Source organism: Terrapene carolina, unplaced genomic scaffold (genome assembly GCF_002925995.2).
Source record: "Terrapene carolina triunguis isolate 2854851 unplaced genomic scaffold, T_m_triunguis-2.0 Scaffold211, whole genome shotgun sequence".
Lineage (NCBI taxonomy): Eukaryota > Metazoa > Chordata > Testudines > Emydidae > Terrapene > Terrapene triunguis.
This window is the reverse complement of record NW_020664562.1, coordinates 17,135,313-17,147,770: the sequence shown is the minus strand read 5'-3', so window position 1 is coordinate 17,147,770 and position 12,458 is coordinate 17,135,313. Positions and strand designations below refer to the sequence as shown.

At 40.0% G+C, this 12,458-nt stretch overlaps 1 protein-coding gene across 2 annotated transcripts in view; it reads right to left on the bottom strand.

The window, feature by feature from the left end:
* The window catches only part of LOC113407478 (collagen alpha-1(XI) chain-like), a 223,550-nt gene that overhangs the window by 155,813 nt on the left and 55,279 nt on the right, over positions 1 to 12,458 (bottom strand). The gene's annotated exons all lie outside the window — the stretch shown is intronic.

Below are 12,458 nucleotides of genomic sequence, written 5' to 3'. Positions count from 1 at the left end.
AACTGCCCAACGCCTGCATGGATTTGCAGTGTGTGTGGGAAGGCACAAGTACACCTCCTTGACCCCTGCACATCTGGCAGCCACAGCTGCAGTCCCTGCACTTCTCTGAGACCGAATTCTGCAACTGGATAGTGCCGCTAGCAGCACTAGCCGTACCAAATATGACAGTGGAGTGGAAGATGAGCTGGTAAGTAACATAAATTTCGCACCTTTAAAGGGAGTGGCAATAGATATGCTCCTCTTCTATGCTGAGGAGCTCCTGGAGGCAGCGCAGCTCCACAGTGCTCTCGATGTCAGCGAGTGCCTTAAAGTCACAATTAAATTCAAAGACACGGAATCTTAACTAGTGTAAATTGTTGTAGCTCCATTGATTTAAATGAAGCTACAACAATTTACACCAGCTGAGAACTTGTCCCAAAGATTTTCAAAGAACAATTAGGTTTAGAATTAGCTCTTGTAGTGGTTTGACCATGAACCTAGGAGCCAAGAATTCCTGGCTCTACCACTAACTTACTGGGCCAGATCATCAGATATAATAGAGAGCCACTCAGCACAGCTGAGGAAAGAAGGCGGCTTTATTAAACTACCTTTGCATTCCTTTGTGCCTGGGATGGGTTTGCCCCATGCAGTAAATTAGAGCAGCCTCCAGGCTGCTAAAAATCCTGTGAGGTTGTAATGCCCCCTTAGGAACTGTTATACTGAATAGGGGCTACCAAAGTACAACATGCTCCAACCACACCTCTGCTCCTCTCAATACTATCCTTATTTTAGAGAATCCGGAGTGGGTGACAGAGCTCGAGAACGCACAGTTGTCCAGTCAGGGCCACTTTCTGGTCTCTTTGCTTCACAAGAGCAGTACAAAGGGGATGGAGATGTAGCTAGGATCTGCCTAACTGTGTGGCCTTAGTCATGTCATTTAGGGGGAAACTTTCCAAGGCTCCCAATGAGAATTTGGCACCTCCCTGCGCTTTGTACCTTTAAAATCTCTTTTCTACTCTTCCTGTGTCACAGTGTCCCCATCTGTAAAATGAGGAGAATATTCACCGATCTCAGTGGATTGCTGAGATTAATTAATTATATTTATAAAGGGCTTTAAAGATTTATAAAAGTGTTAAATGCCATTGTCATTAAGGAATGTATTGAGACTTTAGGAGAAATTGTTGGCAGGACTAAAACTACAGTCTCTGTGTTCCACAATAAGTTACATTATTTGGCCCAAGCTCCTGGTTTAACATCTTATGCTGGCCAGACAACTTGGTATAGTTATCTTTATTACTCCTGAAGACATTTTAATGAGAAGAAGATATAGACAATAGTATGGAACCGATCCTAAAAGGTCCTGAGCCCCTACAATCCCCTTTGACTTGGCTTTTGCCATTTTATCCCTGTCACAATCCTAACTATTCACTGGTGTTAAAACAAAATGCATGATGTTCTACTACAATCACCAATTTTGTTACTGATATCTATAAATTTTGAAATCAAAACAAACAGTCTCTTGCTTTTTCATTAAATGAAATTATTGTATTGATAGTTTGCATCTCTAAAAAGAAAATACAGATTTTCCTTAATAATTAGGCAATTTCTTACTTAATGGAATATATGGCGGTTTCAATAGAGGAAAAAAACAAACACCTGTTATATATTTATATGATAGGTTGATAAGTATAATTGGAGCATATTTTTAATCTCACAAAACTATATTTCATATTTATGAATAGCACTTTTGAATATACAGCAGTGATTTAGTTAGGTCATGAATGTGACTTTAAATGGTTATAATCTGGTATAGAATGTCCTCTCTGTAGAACATTTTTGTCTTTTTAATCTGCCAATTTGTCAATGAGACTTGCATTAGTTCAGGTAAACCATGCTTTGATTGTCTCAAGTGAATGCATAGGTTAGGCAATCAGAATTTGACTTTATTTATATAGTACAGAACAGGCACCATTTTAGACTAATGCATGTAAAATATGTGTGCTTATTCTTTCCCAGTTGCCTTTGAGTTAGGGCCCAATCCTATTCCCAGCAAAATAAATGGAAAGACTTTAACTTTCAGAAGAGATTGCAGAAGTCTGCACATCCCAGAGATCAACCATGATGGCGTTACTTTTGTACAGACAAGGAAGTAATCAAAGGCAGTTGTTTTGGCTCCAGCAGCTCTGGAAACACAGCTAGACACAATGTGTTCCTAATGAAGAACAAAACTGATAATCAGAAAGGAAATTGTAGTTTGAAGTGTCTAGGAGGCAATTAACAACCACATAAAATAAAAAGAAATAAAAACTGCATCAAAAGAGCCCTTTAAAATATCAATGGAACATAAATCCATAAAATGGTTTGTTCATCTTCTGCCAGTGGGACCTTGACAACTGTACTGATATGGAAGGAAAAGGTTCTGTTTTCAAGGGAATATAAAACCACAAACTCAGTCACCCCGACAGGCCAGCCAGAGAGAATCAATCATATACATTTAAGTGCTTCTGCAGCCAATAGAGGTACACCAGGGATGAACTATGTTAAATGGTATTCATCCAAAATCCAAGGGGACAGGTAAACAAAGACGTTTAAGGAAAGTAATATTTCATTAATGGGAATTTGAAAGAAAAACAAATACTACTGGGAGTGTGTTCATTTTAATAATTGTCCAGAGGAAATATATTAACTCTGAAATAAGTATCACAATGAAATAGAGAAGTAGTAAACAATAGCATCGCAGTGAAATGGAAAGGTAGAAAGCAATAGCTCTCACTTCTGTATTCATTTTGCACTTTTAACAATTCAAATATAATTGTATTTTGCTTAGTATTATAATTAACATACAAATGTCAATACGATTGCGTTTCTGAAGGTAAAGCTATGCAGGCCTGTGCCAACTATGTGGTTAATAAAATTACAAGAGCGGGTTAGAGAACATTCTTCATAGGCCACAAACTCAAAAGAAATGTTGACTGGGGAAAAAAAAAATCTGTGCCAAGTATGTTAGTATAAAAAAAGGAGCGTGGTGAGTAAATTATAGATGGTGCCAGAGGCGCAGTTTGAAAAGCCAGACATTTATGAATGAGAACTAGAAAATCCACACACAAAAGCATGGATATGTGGAGGGCTCTGCTGCATCATGCACAATCAACTGGAAAATATTTTACTTTTTCAGATTTATGTTTTATTCCTTTCCACTAATGAAAATGAAACCTTCCTTAAATATGCTCTACTCTCAAAACAACAGAGCCACATTTGGTCTGCCATTGCTATGCAGGCTCGCAAACCAGAAAGTACATAGGTAGATGAGAAATGTGGGTGTAAGTTTTCCTCCCTAGTGCAGATTAACCTCAAGCCCATGGAAAGAACAGAAGTACTTGTGGCACCTTAGAGACTAACAAATTTATTAGAGCATAAGCTTTCGTGGGCTACAACCCACTTCTTCGGATGCATATAGAGTGAAACATATATTGAGGAGATATATATACACACATACAGAGAGCATGAACAGGTGGGAGTTGTCTTACCAACTCTGAGAGGCCAATTAAGTAATTGGCCCCATGTTAAAGAGATGCTCTCTGAGGCACAATCCCTCCCTGTGCTCCCCCAGGAAAGTGTGTCCCTGCACCACCTCCTACTAAAGATGAACCTTAAAGATATGATCTCCCCACAGAATGCCCTTTGCCCACCAATGGAAACTACAACTCACTTAGCAAGAGATGACTGGTGCCAGCTGAGAGTAGAGGGGGCACAATTTAAAAGTTTCCCCCAACAGCTTGAGTCATGCCCCCTCCAGGCGTGTCCCCCTCTTACCCTCAGTGGCCCCTCCCTGAAGCTCCCAGGTATTAGCTCCACGGGGAGAGACAGCAGCTCTCCTTGAAGCTCCCAGCTGTTTGCTGCTTCCTCTCCCCATGGCCACAGCTCCCAGCTTGCCAGCTACAGAGGCTGTCTTGCAGGGAGGGAGTGGGGCCAGCAAACCCTGGCAAAAATCTGGGGGGGCACGTGACTCCCCACATGTCACCTGTCCTAATTTTAGGTGCCTCAATTTCTGAGTGTTCAGTTTCTGATACCTGGGGCCTGATTTTTATTTCCAACTAACATCAACTGGAGGTGTGGGTATACTGCATCTCTGGAAGATCTGGCACTATATGTCTCAATTTGGACCCCAGAAATCAAAGTATACTTAGTTAGTGGCTACCCTCGAAAATGCAGGCCCAAGTCCCCAGAATTTCATATTGCATTATCAGTGAAAGTCTGGGGAAAGGGATGTCCCCTCCAACTCTTTCTAAATGTAGTCAGATTTGTACTTAAATGTGTTTGTGATGAAAGCAATTTTCAAAGGTTTCATCCGAAAATTGAGAATTCCCTTTTGTCACATCCTACAAGTTTCACACTTGGTACCTATTGTTCCACCATTCTAGAAAAGCAGAAGTTACCCATACATAGATAGATCAGATACAGACGTAGCCTTCGGGTAATCTAGGCCTACGCTATTTAGGATTTATAAATTGTGATCTGTACCCTCAATTTCACCTGGGAGGTTACTGGCAGCCACCACAGAAAGTGAGCCAGAGATGTGATATGCTTTTGCTGGCACAGTTTAGTTAGATGGCAGGCAGCTGCCTTCTGGACCAATTGGAGCTTCTGAGTGGCTTTTGCAGATAATCCCAGAGAATGTCTATGGCAAAGGTCTAGTTTAGAGGGAATGAAGGTATGGATGACAAAAATGAAGACTGTATGTGAAAAGAAGGACAATAATTTTCTTTGCCAGCTATTCCGAAAGAAAGATATTTCTGGCCAGTGACGGAATCTAAGGGTCTAGAAGTATTAATGGATATTGATGATTGTGAGTCACTTTGACAATGGTCAGGCAAATACCCTCTATTTGTGTAGTGGTTATTAACTTCCCCAGATACAAAAAACACCTGTCACAGCTGAGCAATTCACTTCCGTGTTGTCCAGGTTGAGCTTTATCAAATGGCTTTCAACTCTGGGTGCACACTGGGAAGGCCTGTCAAGGGCTATATATGGGTCTGATGAAAAAGAAATATAGAGATGAGTTTCCTCAGCACACTGGCAATGATGGAGTTTATTCAGTCCCATATTAATTATTAACATTATCTTTGCCAGTGATTTCACTTTGATACTGCAGAGAGGGTGGTAGTGATGTCTGAAGTGCAACTAGGACCGCCAAATGGGACTACAGTTGGAGCTCAGTACAATAGTAACAGACATTCCAAGCATAATGCAATTTTCTTTTGTTCTTTTCTCTTGCATGGTAAGACCATGTATAGTTACAGCAGAGCTATTCCTGTAATGACTATTGCATATGGGTGTTTTCATAGAAGTCCAATGAAGAATAAAACCTGCTGTTCCTTGATGGGACAAAATCTTTCCATTATGACCTCATGCTTTCTTTACCAGAGCAAGCAGGGTGATTATATTACACGACCAGATTGTCATGCAGCTTCAGTTAAATAAATGCACTGTTTTCTTCATCAAATGAATTTAAGGGGCACCAGAACAACAGCAGCAGGCAAGATAGATTCTGACTGTAGGAACGGCTTAAATATTCTGAGATGAACCTTACTTTAAAAATGGATTCTTCTGCTGTCAATCCAGAAATTACTTGGAAGTTTAAAAAAAATTTCTATCAACTGTAAATTTTTGCAACTTTCATTTGTGAAGAAAAAAAAACCTACAACTAGTGACAGGGAACAATTAATAAAACCACTGCAAATAAGGCAGGAGCCAAATGAAAAATGAGAGAGAGGAATCCATATCATAGAACAAAATATAGTGATCCGGTCAAATTGACATATCTCTAGAGAGTCAGTGAAGCCTCCTCGCTAGCTAAAGAGGAACAAAGATCTCTCTGAACAATTCAAGGAATATTAGAACTTTATAAAATGAAATAAAATAGTGAAGGGATGCCAAGCAAAATGAGAGAATTTTTAAAAATCCAACAGATACAAGCACAGATGGCAGCAGTTGTCACCCCTAAGACAGATGGGAAAGTTCTAAATGTGATGTACCTAAAAGACAGTCTTTGCATCACATTGCCTAAGCAATGTGCCTGGAGGAGATGAAGGTGCCATAAATAAGCAGATGACTATCAGTGGCTACCAAAATACTTACAACGTTTAAGTCTGTTGCCTTAAAAAAAAGTCTCCGAATTTTTGTTCAGAATTAGAAAGTTTGTTATCTCTACCACCTGCTAATTTAGTTAACTGTAGTTCTCCAAGTATGGATGAAGATCCTATGCTAGACATGAAAATTTGCCTCACCCTATTCCATGGAAAACCAGATTTTCTAATAATCAAAACAGAAAATAGACTAAAATAGGTAGAAAGAAGGTAGACTAAAATAACAAGGTAAAAAAGGATGCCTGGAGTCTTCAAGACAGCATGCATAGGTGCCATTTGCATCTTTGCTTCTATGCACATATCACTGAGAGCATACATTTCATTTCTTTAAAAAAACTCCATGAATTTGGGACAGGTCCAAAAGAAACAAAGCAGAGCTCCCTTTTGGGAACAATTTCTACAGCACAAGTCAGACAGTGAGATTTATTAGGCTGAGGAATAATCTTCCAAGGGAAGAAGTGAAACTCTCATAGCTGAGACCATTGAAGACTAGCCTGGACAATTCACTAGAAAATATACTACAGGGACCAATCCAACATTGAGGAGGATGGAATAGATGTCTGAATAGGTCTTTTTCTTCTCTAATTTCTGTAAGGTGGCTGTGGCCAGTCTAATATGATTTAGCTGGAATTGAATTTAATACATTTTCATTTAGGACTTAGGGAAGATTTTGACAAAAGACAGAGGATGAGATTTTCAAAAGTGTTTATAAGGAAGTTAGGTTCCCAACTCACATTGAATTCCCAAGGGATTTGGGTGCCTAACTACCTTAGGCCCCCTTGAAAATACCAGGCAGAAATTTTTCTTTCTGGTCCTTTGACATAATCTGGTCCTAATATTGAATCTCTTCCTACCTGAAGTATAGACTCAGTATGAAGGAGGTTCTCTCAACAAACAGTAAAGTCATTCAGTTATGTGTGAAGTTTGCATCACTAATATAACACATGTCCTAGTTTGCTTGGTATCCTAAAGAAATGAGATCTTATTGGAAATTCTCTCCAAGGAGACTGGCATTATTTGGAACTTACTGCTAGAGTAAGTTAATCTTATAACCCAATATAGGACTAAAACATGAAATCATATACAACAGGTTTCGATGAAATGGAAAACTTAAAAAAAACCCCATATACACCAGAGAATGTGTCTTTAGTATAAATGGCTAATTTTTCATAGGTATGTCCACAAACACCCTTGTAATCTCTCTGAATAGATTGGGCCAGTAGCCCCCTACCATCTCACCATATTGTACAATCCAAATGTTCTGCTGACACTGCAATAATCACTAGACCCCTTCAGAAGGAGTGTAATGTTTGTTAGGCTTCTAAGGTGAGGGATGGGAAGTACAGAAAGCTCCCCTCTCTTTTCCACTCCACCCTCACCTCCTACAGAAATGCTTTCCTCTCTTTTTCTTTGCTTTTCTCCCTTATTTTGTCTGCTCTCAATAGGTAAGGATCCTCCCACCTCCCTAATCCCTCCAGTGAAAGCCAGAAGGGAGGTTCCACGTAGTGACCTGAGAGTCTCATGGCCTACCTCTACCCCCAACACATTGTAGGCCCATTTTCTAAGCTGTGTAGCCAGCACAGTATCAGCTTCACTTATTTTCCCCCCAAAAAGAGCCCTTAACTAATGTCACCAAATATGCTGTGAACTCTCAAAAACCCAACTTTCACCATCAAATATGGGCAGGAAACACAATGAGTGTATCTCAAGACAGAAGGATAAGGATACTTTCTGGTGGATATCAACAGTCCCAATAGTTTTATTAATGGTGGGCCTGAAGCAACCTGATTTTCTGTTTCAAATGAGATCTAGTGACTCCCCTTTATTTAGAACTACTAAGAACCAAAGCCAGAGCTATGTATCTGTCCCATCCACTTAGTATTCATTTGGTTATGGTCCATCTGGGAGATGCCGCTATGGACCCTCTTCATTTTGCATAATCAGGAATTTTTTTTCTGACAGAGGGGAAAACAGCTTCTGCATAGTTAGGGAAATTAACTTCTGTGTATACTTTATTGGCTTTATGACAACAGGCCATCACTCAATACTCACCAAGTCTAAAAGTAAAAGATCCCTAATCCGCCTACATGTTCCAAGGTACCAAAAACAGCCAAAAGCATGTAGGGTAATTATCCAAAAGATGGTTACAACAAACCAGCAGAAATTAATGTACACTTTATGAGCAGAAAAAAACAACCAATAGCAAAAAAACAGATTAATAGGGAGTATAGCGATTCCCATTAGTAAATCAGCACGTACAGTAATGTTTCCACATACGGAAACAGTAAATTTCAATTTGTCTGACATACAGTTTAGAACAAAACAAGAAAGAGTAAAATCAAAGTTTCAGCACATTTTATATGTTTTATCTCCAGAACAGTCTACCCTAAACGGCACACAGAAAGGCAGCCAGTCTCTGCGAACAGCAAAGTTTAAGAGATTTCAAGGGCACAGAAAAATAGTCACACCCGTTACACACTTAAAATACACCATATTTACCAATGTTTTTAGACACTGCAGTTATTTCCTGGACTAAGCATAGAGAAAACTGGTGATATCTTGGATACCGGTGTGGTAACCATTGGCAAATGAAGATGTTTTAATGGTGACTCCTGTAAAGTAAGACTTCAGCTGGCACTTGCTAAAAAAGAAAAACTTTCCCAGTTGTGAAGAAAATAAATTGGGAAATTAACTATCCCTTTTCTAGCACCAAAACATTATGCAAGAACTGTGTGTGAAGATTCCAAAAGTTCAAGAAATTGATAAAAAAATACATCTTTAAACCCCAATTTTCTTCTGCTTTGTGCATTAATCCTGCTCCCCTCTCTCTTTTTTGCTTCTACTTTAAAACAGCATAAAAAAAAAACAGTCATTCAGAATCAGCAACCAATAAATCTACAGATTAGAGCAGAGTCAAACTCTCAGGTTAGTTCATCTGAGACAAATTCAAAACTGATATTCCAAATCACTAGTTGTAAAAGAGCAAACGGTTCTTATGCTGTAGAGGTCACATAGTGGTCAAAAGTAAATTCTCAGGGTCAATTAAGGCCTACATCTTCTTAAAAGATATTTGCTCTTCAGACATTTCTTCCAGTGGTCTACAAATTCATCTGTATTCCCAGATTAAATCTTCCTGTTTATGGACAACTCAGGAGGTTTCAGAGAAGTGTTAGTGAAGAAATGTGTGGTATCAAATTGAATGAGCTTTAATTTTCTAGGTGCAACAGCACAAACTTCATTTACCCTATCCCCATTTTAGGTTCTCTTTCATGGAATACAGATATTTCCTCCAGTCTTTGTAGTTGATATTGGGGATATATTATAGTACTCTACAAGTGCACATTTTTGTCTATTTCTGCTCTGGTCAAAGTATCAGTTCCTGTAGTGATGTCCTGCAACATACTCCTGATAAATTCAAGCAGGTCTGTCTCTTCTATATCTTCTAACAGTACATACATTAATTAGTTTTGGTCAATTTTCTGAATCTAGATTTAATCTAGGACTGAGGTCAGGCAAGAACTGTTGGTATGAAAGTCATTCAATCTCAACAATAGTATTGCTGACTTTCTATGATTATTTCAGATGCCCAATAGTCAGTGGCGGCTCTATGTTTTTTGCCGCCCCAAGCACGGCAGTCAGGCGGCCTTCGGCGGCACACCTGCGGGCGGTCCGCTGGTCATGCGGATTTGGCGCTGTTTCTGTGGGTGACCTGCCGGTCCCGCGCCTTCAGTGTACCCGCCGCCAAATTGCCACCGAAGCCGCAGGACCGGCGGACCTCCCGCAGGCATGCCGCTGAAGGTTGCCTGACTGCCGCCCTCACGGTGACCAGCACGCCGCCTCCTGTGGCTTGCCGCCCCAGGCACGCGCTTGCTGCACTGGTGCCTGGAGCCGCCCCTGCCAATAGTACATTTTAATGGAATCCATTGACTTAATTGGGACTTTTCAGGCGAGCAAAACTGCATGTCTGAGCTCTTGGTTGTCAGCTGGTTGACCATATGTCCTTTTTAGTCACTAGCAGGACTCCAGCACTAAATGGACAGCCAGAAGTGAAAATTTTCTTTAATTTTTTTAAGTTTCTGTTCCTTGAATTCACTTTAAAATGTCATGTTACCAGTTTCATTTTATGAACGTTACATTTTTTTTAGACATAGTGCAAAACCTCCAAGTACCCAGGAATGCTTGTTTATTTTATTTATTTTTAAATACCAGAGCGTGAATGAGAGGCCTTAACAAAAGCAAATGAACAAGACATCAAACTGTGAGGGCCTGATGCAAAGCCCACTGAAGTTACTAAAAGGACTCCCACTGACTTCAGTGGGCCTTGGACTGGGCCATAAATGCTGCATTAAGTGTTGAACAAGTTTAAAGGTCTCCACTCTGTGTTCAAGTGGAATAGTGCAAAACCATTTTAAATTGTATGATCCTTTCTCAATCTACTGGATTACGTTTGGCAATCAAAGGATACACTAAATACATATCTACTGTGTATGAACACAGATGTAACTATACATAAGTGTGCATTCGTGTCGGTATTACAGTTATAATAAAAGGGTTTATACATCTGTATAATCTACAAGTGAATACTATCTCCCAACAGCTGCTGCTGCTGCCTACCGCCTCCAACTTTTAGCTATGGCATACTATAAACATAATATTACGACTGCGGGCAATTAAAACAATAATTTTATATTCATTCATGATGGAGAGCATGCACATGCTACCCTGGGCACTGCTTCACATGGCAGATGTTACATCCCTTATAAATGATGTTTTATAATCTAATAATTCAGCAGCAGCCACGCCCAGTAGGTATTCACACTCTAGATTTAGGCCTCAATTATACATGTGACTTTAGTAGGGCTCTTGTGGGTGCACGCAGGACACATGGCTGGACTGGAGACCTAGTTTCCACCTCTAGTAGCCTGAGCCAGGGGGAAAAAAGGCAACTTTGTGGGCCATGCTAGCCTTAGTAAGGAGTAGATTCTGCTTTGGAGGTTAGGGTGGTGGGGACGCAGGACACTTTTCTATGGGAAAATCTGATCTACCACAGAAGCCTGCTCTAAGAACTTAAAAAAACCCTAACTCCAGCCCTTCAAGGGGGGCTTTAGATAAGAGAAGAGTCTTGTAAATGAGCTCCCTGCTTTCTAGTAGCGCCTACAATTCTTCCTTCTCAGGAATGGGTTATTTCTTGGCCTGGAGAGGGAGCAGGGAGCGGTGATGTTAGGTGATAATGTTGTTTTGCACATATCTGGCTTTTTTTTTTTTAAAGTTCAAAGCACAATTCCAATCTGCAAACACACTGAGGATTTGGAGGCCCCAAACTGTAATATGGTGTTTGACCTCTGATGACTCTTGGGAGGGAAGGGGGTTGTGTTGTCTAATTGTGTTTTTAATATGAATATCTTAATTAATTTAGTGTCAAAATGCATCCAGCTAGACTACGTCTGACAGAAGCCACTGGTGGGAGGTCAATACATTTAAAATGTTTATGTGCATGTTAAGGAATGAGACTGCAGGCAACTGTAGTGGCTGCCCCAAGAGAGCAACTCATTACACTGATACTTCTCAGTCACACACCCAGCTGTAAGGACATCACACTACTACCTCATTAGTCTACCAAGATACCGAATGCCTCCGGAGACCTAATGAACCAGAGTTTCAGCTGGTGTAGCTTCACTGAAGTCCAGGGAGCTATTCTGATTTACACCAGCAGAAGACCTGGCCCTTCATTTTTAATTTTCTTCTGCCCTACTCCTAGAAAGCACGCAATGCACAGAACTAATGTAGGTTTTTCATCAGGCATGGAAAGTGAAGCAGATTCACTGATGAAATTCATGAAGTTCATGAAGTAAAAAATCTCCCCCCACACCTCCCATGTACCACACTTTTCATTTCTATTGCCAATCCTTTGTTTTCTGCTATTTGTTGCTTTCTGCCCTCTACAGAGAAACCGTCTTTCCCCCACCTATCACCTACAGAATATCAACAGGAGGCTTTCTTCTTCAAATAATAATAATAATAATAATTAATAATAAATTAATTAATAACAACATTAACTGAAATTGTTCCATACATGAGAAAAATCCTGAGTCATGACTGGCTGAAAACAGTCACAAACGGAATTAGTAAGTTTCTAACATTTACCTCCTCTAAGGTCAGTAAAATTGTGGGTTGAAACAATGTTAACCAATCAGCTCTCATAAAAATGAGGGTATCTTGACTGGCCACTGCCAAGTTCAGTGAAAACTATTTACTCCTTTTAATTGAATGAGATCCCATATGCATTTTTTCCATCCTGATGGGATCATCAGTGGTAAAGTCTTTTTTTTCCCC